The 13,624-nt window shown below is 36.3% G+C and overlaps 1 pseudogene; it reads left to right on the top strand.

Moving 5' to 3' along the window:
- The first annotated feature begins 6,208 nt into the window (after positions 1-6,208).
- LOC124081608 (importin subunit beta-1-like) overlaps positions 6,209-13,624 on the top strand; it is a 103,187-nt pseudogene continuing 95,771 nt past the window's right edge.

Below are 13,624 nucleotides of genomic sequence, written 5' to 3'. Positions count from 1 at the left end.
ATTTGAACACTAAGAAATTAACTAATTATTTTGAGAAGGTGGGGTCCATGAAGTGTACTGTAGGCTGTGAAAAAGAAATAACTCATGTTCCACAATATGAAGGACATAGATAATACCAAAGATGTAGTAATAATATTAAGTAGCAGTATAAATACATTATTTAGCAATATAAAGGTAAGTACTAAAATGATGTTATAAGAATGAGATTGTTTTTTTCCATGTAGCCAGAAATATGGAATAGAAGGAGTCAGAGAAGTGTACTTAAAAATTCTTGCAGAACTACTTGACTGTTTAAATCATGTACTTGTATACCTTTGATAAAAAGCAAACTATAGTAAAACAAAATAAAGTAAATAGCTGCCAAAATAGAGGCTTGCTAACCTGTTAAGGATAAGTATGGATTTATACCACAACAATAGCTCTAAATTTTTTGAAGTAGGATAATGATAAATGATATATGAATGATTTATCTCTTGGTAATCCTTAATTGCATCTAAATTCTGTAGTAGTATCTGACTCCACTCTTTACTTACTTGTCCATGAGCACAGAGGCTGGATAGAGTTGTTGCTCAATAAATGTTAATTTTCTCATTCATTTTTTTCTCAACGGTATACTAAATATGTCACAATCCAATTATACCCCCAATTTGTTCCTTGCCCTGCACACAGAACACTTTGGGGGTGGGGATGGTATTATGGCTAGACTGTAGTTTCTGAAGGATTTATAGACTTTTGCCCATTTAAAGTCTCTGGAATTTAAAACTCCAATTTATATAACATCCTGAAGTTTCTAAACATACACAGCATGTGTGTGTTTGTACGTACAAACATATTTTTATTTTTCCCAAAACTTAGATTATATACTACATATTTTATCTTGAGTTTTAAAAAATTTAACAATGTCTTATGAGTATTTCCTTTGTCAATAGACTTCCACAGTGTGATATTTTGAAGAAGTATTTTGCTCAATCATATGAATATGCTATAATTTATATAATCAATCTTCTACTATTGGGCATTTTCCCAATATTTCTTAATTATAAATAATCTGATATGAATATCATTGTGTATTCACCTTTGTGTATATATATATGTATATATATATATATATAAACGGATTTAAAAATGTTTTAAAGGATCCATAATTATTTCCTTATATTAAGTTTCTAGAGATAGAATTGTTGAATCAAAGTGTTAGAAGAATCTGACACAGAAATTCCAATATTAGAAATTTATGTTAAAACAATTATATATATATATAATTGTTTTAACATAAATTTCTAATATTGGAATTTCTGTGTCAGATTCTTCTAACACTTTGATTCAACAATTCTATCTCTAGAAACTTAATTATGGATCCTTTAAAACATTTTTAAATCCGTTTCTAATCTGCTCACTTAATAAAGAGAATAAAAGACTTTAAATAATTTAATTTAGTCACATGACAGAAATTTGCATTTTTGCCTAATCCTCATCACTATTACAGCTCATTGACATTGGGAGAATTTCACGAAGTTCTGGAAATTACCCGTGATCAACACATCTATGATATAATAAAACCTCATGCTGAGATATGGTGTTGGATCTAATTGGCAAACTGTTTGTATAGGAAAGTTGAGTGAGATATGTCTCAAAGACAAATTGAGAAGGACAAGTTTTGCCACAGAAAAGAAAATGGTTTTATACTTCCAATAAAGTCAATGCAATGCTCCTGGGCACAGTGGCACATGCCTGTAGTCCCAGTAGCTCAGGAGGCTAAAGCAGGAGGATCAAAATTCAAGGCCAGCTTCAGCAATTTAGCAAGGTTGTAAGCAATTTAATGATACCCTGTCTTTAAGTAAAATATAAGTAAAAGTGCTGGGGGGATGTGGCTTAGTGGTTAAGCATCCCTGGGTTCAATCACCACTATCAAAAAGAAAAAAGTCAATGCTTTGATCATTTCATTATAAGAGTTCTATCTAACCACGAACATTATAGAATCTATAAAGTGGATAAGGAGACCTAAATTTCTCCATATGTGCTTTCATAAATTGCTTAAAACTAATTATATTTTTTAAAAATTTTCTTTAAAGCAATTAAGTAGATAGGCTCCATGATAAGTAATGGAAACCACATTGAAAAGAGACCATGAGGAAGAAAAAAGCATGTGTCTTAGCTGATAAATTCATTTTATGTCAATAAAAGTGTTGGTCACCATATTCTCTATTACAGTGAGAATATCCTGGGTGCTTGTTTAAAATATAGGCTTATGGCTCTACCCTACTGAGTGATTCTCTTGAGATGGAACTTGGACTCTCTGGTTTCAGATGAATTTCCCAGGTGATAGTTATTTTAAAAAATATCTGAGAAACAGTACTCAGTGATTTTAGAGTATATATAGAAAAATTTTTAGATTTATTTTTTTGTTTTTGTTTTTGTTTTTGGTACCTGGGGTTGAACCCAGGGATGCTAAGTCATTGAGCCAAATTCCCAGCATTTTTTAGTTTTTATTTTGAGACAGGTTCTCACCAAGTTACGTAGGGCCTCGCTAAGATGCAGAGGCTGGCCTTGAACTTGCCTCAGCCTCCCAAGTTGCTGGGACTACAAGCATGCCTATCTGCACCTGACAAAAACTTTAAATTTCTAAATAATCAGAAATGAATGTGTAATAGACAAGAGAAGAAAGTAATGAGTAGATAACAAATGTTTCCCCTCATAATCATTAAATCTGAAACATAAAAACATAGTACATACACAGGCACATACATGGCATATACACTCATGTTTTATGTTAATGATAAAAATGCATTCCAAGAAATGTGTTGTTAGGTGATTTTTTCATTGTGTGAACATCAGAGCATATACTTACACGAAACTAGGTGGTCAATCACTTAATATGACCAATTGATACAATCAAGGAATGTGGTAAATACAAGATGTATGAGACCATTCTCAGGGTAATATAGCATATTGTACAGTGATTTTTTAAACTTTTTTTTAGTTATACACAGACATAATATCTTTATTTTGTTTATTTATTTTTATGTGGTGCTGAGGATCAAACCCAATGCCTCACACGTGCAAGGCAAGCACTCTGCCACTTTGCCACAACCCCAGCCCTGTACAGTGATTTTTTAACTAGAAATATATTCTAAAATAGTGTGAAAAATATGGTGTAATAAATACGTAAGCCAGCTCGGGAGACTGAGGCAGGAGGATCCCAAGTTCAAAGCCAGCTTCAGCAAAAGCAAGACACTAAGCAACTCACTGAAACCCTGTCTCTAAATAAAATACAAAACAGGGCTGGGAATGTGGCTCAGTGGCCAAGTGCCCCTGAGTGCAATCCCAGGTACCAAAATACATACATACATACATAAGCTAAACATATAGTCATAAGCCAACATTATCAAATATTAGGTACTATATATAACTATATGTGCTACACGTTTACATGACTGGCAGCAGAGTAGATTTATTTATACCAGAATCACCACAAATACATAACTAATGCATTGCACTGTGATGATATAATGGCTACTGTGTTACTAGATAATAGGAATTTTTTGGTTCCATTATAATTTTACAGGACCATTATTGCATATATGGTTCATCATTGATTGAAATGTCATTATGTGGCATATGACTAGAGAATATTGCATTATTGATTTATAGATGTTTTCATAAATGCTATTAAATATGAAAAAGCAGAATATTTAACACAGTATATAATAAAATGCCATTATAATAGTTCAAAATATATACTCATACTAGATATCATGACATACTTTTATAATGCTATATCATTCAATAATTTATATCCTCAATAATTAAAGTTTATTTGAGCAAGGAAGACACCATAAATGGATGGCAATTCCAAGTCTTTTTGTTAGTTGGTATGTCTATATAATAGAATCAAATTGAAGGGTTTTAAGTGAAAGTAGTACCTAAAAATTGGGTGAAGTATTATTTAAAAGAGTGGAAAAACTATTCTATTTCCTGATGACCAGAATAACAATATGATGGCTAGAATTCTGACATGATTCTGTGGCTCAAATAGCCAAATTGATTAATTTTTGAGAAGGATTAAACAATCAGATAAAAGAAGATAAAGTTATAATAACGAATTACTATATTAGTTTGAAACTGCCCCCATTAAGTGAACAACAAACTTGTTTTCAGTGTTACATTAGGTATTTATGCAAATCATATATAGACCTGATATGTCTTGCTGTTTAGAGAGAAGAGAGAGAGGAGCAGCTCAACTTCTAGGAAATAAAAATGCAGAGAAGTCATGCTTAAATGTCTATGTAAACATCAAATTCTTGTTCTTTGTAAAGACCAACAAAATTAACAAACTTTTACCTATACTGACCAAGGTAAAAGAAGGGGGGTGATGTGAGAGAACATATCACTACTAATCTAATTGGAGGGAGATAGATTTTAGAGGAAACAATGAACAACTGTGTAACAATTTAGATAATCTAGATTAAAAAGAACTATTCACAAATGATACAAACTACCAAGATTGATTCAAGAAAAAAATAGAAAATCTGAGATTAAAAAATATAACAAGAGATTTAATTAGAAACTTCAAAACCTCTCCATACAGACACACCCACAAAAAAGTCAAGGATCTGACTTCGCCGGTAAATTCTATCAAATATTTAAAGAAAAATGAACCTTCTCAAACACTTTGCAAAAATACAGGTGGAGAGAATACTTCTCAGTTCATTCTATGATAATAGTATTACTCTGATACCAAAAACAGAAAGAATCATTTATAAATTTAAAATCTTGAAAAAAATGATCTAAAACAAATTCCAGCTACATATAAAAATACGTATAGAGCATGACCAAGTGAGATTTATTTTAAGCATGAAAGGTTGGGTTAATATCACATAATTAATTAATATACTGAACCATATTAATAAAAGGCAAAAGTACATGACCATCTCAAAGGATATAGCAAAAGCTATAGGTCTTGCTTATCAACCTGACTTTTAGCTATTTATTTTGCACATGAAGATGACTCATACTTTATTTTTAGCTTGCTTTTATATGAAATATTTCAGTGTTATGTATTATTTAAATAGGCAGTAGAGGGCTGAGTCTGTAGCTCATTGATAGAGCACCCACTTCACACGTGTGAGGCACTGGGTTCAATCCTTAGCACCACATAAAAATAAATGAAGACATTGTGTAAAAAAATAAATAGGCAGTAGATAATAGTGTGTAGTGGTTCTAACAATGAACTTCAGATCCAAACTATTTGAGTTCAAATCCTGTTTCCACCTGTCATTAATTATGTGACCTTGGACAAGGTACTTAACTTAAACTTTCTCGATTTCAGATTTTCTCTGTAAAATTGTAATGATAACAATAGTACTTATCTCATTGGACTGGTGTGTGTTTTAAACAGTTAACATATGTGCACCTCTGATAGTAGTGCCTGGCATATATTAAGAGCTAAGTGTGTTATTAATACTATTTCTATGTGGGTTTCAGTAAGGAGAATAAGAAACTTTTCAATTAACTCAGTATGCCTACTACTCAGTATTATAGTTAGCAAAAGAAAACCTTGAATTACTCTGTCTCTTGACCTGTATTTCCCTCCAACTTCCTTCTTTCTCTAGATAACATCATGGTCAGTTCTGCCTTTCAGATTAAAAATTCAGAGTCCTTGGAGTCTTCATAGTTTCTTCCTTATTGCTCAGTACACACTTTAAATGCATAAGAAAATTTTTTTTCAATTCTACCTCATAAATATATTCTAATTTGTCCATAATTCACTACATCTACCAGCACCATCCTGGTACAAGCTATCCTCACTTTTCTGTATGCCTCCTAGCTGGTCTTTCACATTGCACTCTAACAACAGTGAAGTCTACTCTCCACAGCATCCCGAGTATTATTTTTAAAGCCTAAATCAAGTCATATCCCTTTCCTGATTACAATTTTCAATGGATCCATGCAATACTTGGATTACAGTGAACACACATTACTATGCCTACAAAAACCTTTATGGTAGCTTATTTCCAAAGACTGCAACTATCAATCAAGAGCTAGAGGCTATTTTCCTTATACTTGGAATTTAATTGGCTCTATGAATGTCTTTGACTGATAAGATGCAATGAAATTAACATTCTGGGGTTTTTGAGATGAAACCACAAGATATCAAGCAGCTTCTTTCTTCCTCTCTGATGGAAACCAGATGTCAAATGTATTAAGTATGACCGCCCTGACACCACCATGCTCTGAGGAAGCACAAGTTAGTCATGGAAATGGAGGACGTGTGGATAAGTACCTGTACACCAGGGGTATAAGAACCTTCTTGGAAATTCAATTCAGCCCAGTCACCAGATGAACAATGTTCAGTGTCTTCAGGTGACACCATACAAAGCAAAATTACTGAGCCAATAGCTGTCTAAATTGCCAACCAATGAAATCCAGACAAAACATGAATTGCCTTACTAAGCTATGCTATCATGTTTGGAATGGTTTCATATGCAGTAATAGATAATAAAGGCATCCTTCATGAAGCTTTTCCCCATACTTCTCTAGAATAATCTGAAAGTAAATTCCTCCTTTACCTTCTAACACAAAAATCTTGCCTAGTGGTCCTTAAAACCACTGTTCCTCTTGCCTGAAAATCTTTCTTTAGTTTTGAACATAACTAACATTTTTTCATCACTGAGGTGTCAGTTCAATTATCAGCTCGTCAAACAGTGCTTTCTTGGCCACATTATCTGAAGTAACTGCACTCTACCACTATGATCATCATGCTTCTTCATTTTACTTTTTAGTATTATTTAACATTATATGGAGTCATTTTGAATATTCACATATTTTTATTGCCTGATTATTTTTATAAGGACAGGAACTTCTATTTTGTTGAATCCTCTAAAATTAAAACTAAATAGTGCCTGGAACATTGTAAATGTTAAACATAGATTGAATGGATAAAGATGAAAGGATATGCTCAGGGAGAAGATGGCCGCTGCGTACGGGGGTTGCTGAAGTGCTGAGCGTGGTGCTCAAAGCAGCGGCTTTAATAGAGATTTCGCACAGTCTGTTAAAGCTCCTTTCACCGTTAATCTGTAGTGGACCACTTTGCCAAGGAGCGGGAAGAACAAAGAAATCGAAAAAGAGACGCTTGGCTGCTCAGAGCCGCGGGCGCTTTGCTCCCATCTGCTTCCTCTTTCGCTTCGCTCCGGGCGGAGAAGCTGAATGTGTAATCAGCAGTGGATTGTAAGTACCCGAGGCAAAGAAAGCTCAGTGCGCCCCGCCTTTTTTTTTTTCTTTTTTTTCTCTTTTTTTTTTTTTTTTTGAATATTTTTTATACAGGGAGAGTTTGTGGATTGGGATTGCTGGCGGGGCTGTGGTCTCTGTGCCGAAAATCCACTCCGCGGGAGCCGCCATTTGCTTTCTGCTTGCTGTCTTGATGGCTCTGTATACACTGTCCGGCAGCCGGACCTAGAGGTTGGAGCTGGGCTGCGTGCCGAGCCCTGTCCTCCGAATGCTGGACTGCAGCCTCGAGCGTCTCTGTGGCCTGTTCGCTGCTGCACCTTCGGGCAGAGCCTGCTCTGGGGTCGTTCTGCACCCCCCTGCCAGGGGACCTGTGCTCCGGAGGAGGGGGACGGAGAGCCGCGGCGGCAGCCGCTTGGGCCCCTGGGGCCTGGCACCGGGCTGAAGAGCTGCGGAGGCCAGGGCGGCTCTGCTACGGTCGCAGACAAGCGCGGACGCTCGTCAGTGCGGCCCAGAGTTTCATTTCTAGAAATCTGGTCTGGAAACAGAAGCAGCAGTTTGTATAATCCCAAGAACTTGCTTATACCAGGAAGCTGTAAGGGCAACATGAATATTACTGAGGAGATGTAACATGGTGGCAGGCGCAGAGAGATCAAGTCTCTGACATCTTCAACTGCGCGGGCATAGGGAGCCGTAAACTGTCTAAATGCTGTTTGCTCAGGATCACTAGGCAATGCTGAGCTGACGTGGATCTGGGGTGTACAGGCTGGGCCCCTCAGAACACACACACAGAGCCCGAATCGGAGGCAATTAAGCTCCGGTTCGCCTGCTTCGTGTGACTCAGCACTAACGATCCCGCTGAAATAATTGGCCGGCCCTTAGGAACTTACAGAGATAAAAGCCAACCGAGCCTTCATAGGCAGTGGCCACAGGACTGAAACGGGGATTGGGAGAGACAGTCAGGACCCACCCGTTGCATTGGTCATCCGGCAAAGGGAACGAACGGTCACCATTTGCATGGGATATCACCATGGCAGAGAAATGGCGTCACGGGCGGAGGAGATAACTGCATTGAAACCAGCGCGACAGGTGTGTAATCCCCTAGCCATCTCTCTCCACACAGCGGGGAAACCTTAAGGGCCACTCCCAGCTCTCCTGTGAACGCAATAACCAGACCGAGGGAATCAGGAGTGGCGCGGGACTCGCGGCGCGGAACTCCCGGCTACCACTCCCACCAGTGCTGACAACTGAGGTCTCTTGCACCAGCTACCGGGGGCGTGGCTACAGGAGGACAAGCAAATTCGCTGGGGGATCTCAGCCCCAAGCTCTACAAACTTAGGGTCTGAGGGAGGCAAACAGGGAGAGTGAGCCCAGGTGTTCATGAAAACAGGGCTCCCAGGAGCAGCAGACCTGGCGTGTAGCCAGTATTGTGGTGAGCGCCACAGGTGAGCACGGCCTGGCTTGAGGAAACACAAGACAAGGCCCTAGACACTCAGGATTGGAGACCCGCCCAGTCTAGGAGAAAGAGCTGCTGCACAGTGAATGGTTCCCACCTATTGAGAGGAGAAGCTTGGCCCAGTGGGCACAGCTCCACCTACTGGAAGAGAAGTTAATAGAACGCTAGGACTGCATTTATTATTATTATTATTATCGTTTTTTTCTTTTCTTTTCTTTTTTTTTTTTTTCTTTTTCTTTTTTTTTTCTTCTTTTTCTTTCATTTTCAATTTTTATTTGTTGTTGTTCTTTAATTTTTTTTTCAATGTTTCTATTTTTTTAATTTTTTTTTATTTTATTATTATTATTATTATTTTAATTTTAATTTTCATTTTCTATTATCACTATTATTTTTGTTAAAATTTTTTTTTCGTCTTTTCTTTCTTTCTTTATTATCTAATCTTTGTTATTCTTGTTTCTTTTGTCTTTTCATTTCTTTTCAATCTTCTTATTCCCCCTTCCTTGAATTCTACCTGCCTACTCTCATTCTCTTTAGTTACTTCTTCCCTTCCCTTCTAATATCTTTCCTCTCAAGCATCAAATAAATCTATAAGAGTAAACAGAAACTCAGCAGTCAAACAGAACAAGAAGTAACATGAGCAGCATAAAAAAGCAAGGAAGAAAAGGAGTACAAACAATGAAGGACAGCCTAAATATTCAGGAGGACCTAGAGTCAGCAGAAAAATGGTCATATAAAGAACTCAAGGAATACCTTAGACAGATGGAATGGAACCTTAAAGAAGATACGAGACAGCAAATCCAAACAGTGAAAGAACACTTTGAAAATGAATTACATAGACAGATAAAAGAAGAAGTTAAGCAACTTTATCAGGAGATTGAGATTATAAAAAAAAACCAAACAATAATTCTAGAAATGAAGGAAACGATAAACCAAATTAAAAACTCAATTGAGAGTATCACTAACAGAGTGGAGCAAGTAGAAGCCAGAACATCAGATAATGAAGACAAAATATATCATCTTGAAAAGAGCCTAGCCAACTCAGAAAGGCTGGTAAAAAATCACGAGAAAAACATCCAAGAGATATGGGATAACATAAAGAAACCAAACCTACGAGTCATCGGGATAGAAGAAGGTACAGGGATTCAAACCAAGGGAATGAGTAACCTGCTGAAAGAAATAATTACAGAAAACTTTCCAGAAATAAAAAAGGAAACGGATATACAAATTGTAGATGCATACAGGACACCGAGCACACAAAATCACAGTAGACCAACGCCAAGACACATTGTTATGAAGATATCCAATATACAGAACAAAGAGAAAATACTAAAAGCTACAAGAGAAAGGAGGCAGATTACATTCAGGGGTAAACCAATAAGGTTAACAACGGATTTTTCATCACAGACGCTGAAAGCGAGAAGATCCTGGAACAATGTATTTCAAACACTGAAAGACAATGGATGCCAACCAAGAATTCTGTATCCAGCAAAATTAAGCTTCAGGTACGATAACGAAATAAAAATCTTTCATGATAAACAAAAGCTAAAAGAATTTACAGCCAGAAAACCAGCATTGCAAAGCATCTTGAGCAAAACACTACACGAGGAAGAAATGAAAAACAATAACCAAAACCATCAGTGGGAAGTGCCTCTATAAAGACAGAGGGCGGGGGGAGAGCTAACCATGGAGAAACAAACTAAATTAAAAAAAAAAAAGAAGATAAATAATCAAACATGGCTGGAAGTACAAACCATATATCAATAGTAACTCTAAACATTAATGGCTTAAACTCTCCAATAAAGCGACATAGGCTGGTAACATGGATTAAAAAAACAAATCCAACAATATGCTGCCTCCAGGAGACACATCTGATTGGAAAAGACATACACAGGCTGAAGGTGAAAGGTTGGGAAAAAATATACCATGCACACGGTCCTCGTAAGCAAGCAGGGGTGGCCATCCTCATATCGAATAAAATTGACTTCAAGACTAAATTAATCAAAAGGGATAAGGAAGGACATTATATACTGTTAAAAGGAACCATTCACCAACAAGACATAACAATTATCAATATTTATGCACCAAATAATGGTGCTGCGACGTTCATAAAACAAATTCTCCTCAAGTTCAAGAATCAAATAGACCACAACACAATAATTATGGGTGACTTCAACACACCTCTCTCACAATTGGACAGATCCTCCAAACAAAAGCTGAATAAAGAAACTATAGAACTCAATATCACAATCAACAACCTAGACTTAACTGACATATATAGAATATATCAACCATCATCAAGTGAATATACTTTTTTCTCAGCAGCACATGGATCCTCCTCAAAAATAGACCATATATTATGCCATAGGGCAACCCTCAGTAAATATACAGGGGTGGAGATAATACCATGCATTTTATCTGATCATAATGGAATGAAACTGGAAATCAATGATAAAAGACGGAAGGAAAAATCCTACATCACATGGAAAATGAACAATATGTTACTGAATGATCAATGGGTTACAGAAGACATAAAGGAAGAAATCAAAAAATTCTTAGAGATAAATGAAAATACAGACACAACATATCGGAATCTATGGGACACAATGAAAGCAGTTTTAAGAGGGAAATTCATCGCTTGGAGGTCATTCCTCAAAAAAAGGAAAAACCAACAAATAAATGAGCTCACACTTCATCTCAAAGCCCTAGAAAAGGAAGAGCAAAACAACAGCAAATGTAGCAGAAGGCAAGAAATAATTAAAATCAGAGCGGAAATCAATGAAATTGAAACAAAAGAAACTATTGAAAAAATTAACAAAACTAAAAGTTGGTTCTTTGAAAAAATAAATAAGATCGACAGACCCTTAGCCATGCTAACGAAGAGAAGAAGAGAGAGAACTCAAATCACTAACATACGGGATGAAAAAGGCAATATCACAACAGACACTACAGAAATACAGAAGACAATTAGAAATTATTTTGAAAACCTATATTCCAATAAAATAGAAGATAGTGAAGACATTGATAAATTCCTTAAGTCATATGATTTGCCCAGACTGAGTCAGGAGGATACTCACAACTTAAACAGACCAATAACAATAGATGAAATAGAAGAAGCAATCAAAAGACTTCCAACCAAGAAAAGCCCAGGACCGGATGGGTATACAGCGGAGTTTTACAAAACCTTTAAGGAAGAATTAATACCAATACTTTTCAAGTTATTTCAGGAAATAGAAAAAGAAGGAGCTCTGCCAAATTCATTCTATGAGGCCAACATCACCCTGATTCCGAAACCAGACAAAGACACCTCAAAGAAAGAAAACTACAGACCAATATCTCTGATGAACATAGATGCAAAAATCCTCAATAAAATTCTGGCGAATCGGATACAAAGGCACATCAAAAAAATTGTGCACCATGATCAAGTAGGATTCATCCCTGGGATGCAAGGATGGTTCAATATACGGAAATCAATAAATGTTATTCACCACATCAATAGACTTAAAAATAAGAACCATATGATCATCTCAATAGACGCAGAAAAAGCATTCGACAAAGTACAGCATCCCTTTATGTTCAAAACATTAGAAAAACTAGGGATAACAGGAACTTACCTCGACATTGTAAAAGCTATCTATGCTAAGCCTCAGGCTAGCATCATTCTCAATGGAGAAAAATTGAAGGCATTCCCTCTAAAATCTGGAACAAGACAGGGATGCCCTCTATCACCACTTCTATTCAATATAGTTCTCGAAACACTGGCCAGAGCAATTAGACAGACGAAAGAAATTAAAGGCATAAAAATAGGAAAGGAAGAACTTAAATTATCACTATTTGCAGATGACATGATTCTATACCTAGAAGACCCAAAAGGGTCTACAAAAAAACTACTAGAACTAATAAATGAATTCAGCAAAGTGGCAGGATATAAAATCAACACGCATAAATCAAAGGCATTTCTGTATATCAGCGACAAAACTTCTGAAACGGAAATGAGGAAAAACACTCCATTCACAATATCTTCAAAAAAAATAAAATACTTGGGAATCAACCTAACAAAAGAGGTGAAAGATTTATATAATGAAAACTACAAAACCCTAAAAAGAGAAGTAGAAGAAGATCTTAGAAGATGGAAAAATATACCCTGTTCATGGATAGGCAGAACTAACATCATCAAAATGGCGATATTACCAAAAGTTCTCTATAGGTTTAATGCAATGCCAATCAAAATCCCAACGGCATTTCTTGTAGAAATGGATAAAGCAATCATGAAATTCATATGGAAAAATAAAAGACCCAGAATAGCAAAAGCAATTCTAAGCAGGAAGTGCGAATCAGGCGGTATAGCGATACCAGACTTCAAACTATACTGCAGAGCAATAGTAACAAAAACAGCATGGTACTGGTACCAAAACAGGAGGGTGGACCAATGGTACAGAATAGAGGACACAGAGACTAATCCACAAAGCTACAACTATCTTATATTTGATAAAGGAGCTAAAAGCATGCAATGGAGGGAGGATAGCATCTTCAACAAATGGTGCTGGGAAAACTGGAAATCCATATGCAACAAAATGAAACTGAATCCCCTCCTCTCGCCATGCACAAAAGTTAACTCAAAGTGGATCAAGGAGCTAGATATCAAATCAGAGACTCTGCATCTGATAGAAGAAAAAGTTGGCTCCGATCTACATATTGTAGGGTCGGGCTCCAAATTCCTTAATAGGACACCCATAGCACAAAAGTTGATAACAAAAATCAACAAATGGGACTTACTTAAACTGAAAAGTTTTCTCTCAGCAAGAGAAACAATAAAAGAGGTAAATAGGGAGCCTACATCATGGGAACAAATTTTTACTCCTCACACTTCAGATAGAGCCCTAATATCCAGAGTATACAAAGAACTCAAAAAATTAAACAACAAGAAAACAAATAACCCAATCAACA

Source organism: Marmota monax, unplaced genomic scaffold (genome assembly GCF_021218885.2).
Source record: "Marmota monax isolate L192 unplaced genomic scaffold, Marmota_monax_Labrador192_F-V1.1 WCK01_AAM20220418_F8-fsc00067, whole genome shotgun sequence".
Classification (NCBI taxonomy): Eukaryota; Metazoa; Chordata; class Mammalia; order Rodentia; family Sciuridae; genus Marmota; species Marmota monax.
This window is presented reverse-complemented; position numbering and strand designations above follow the sequence as displayed.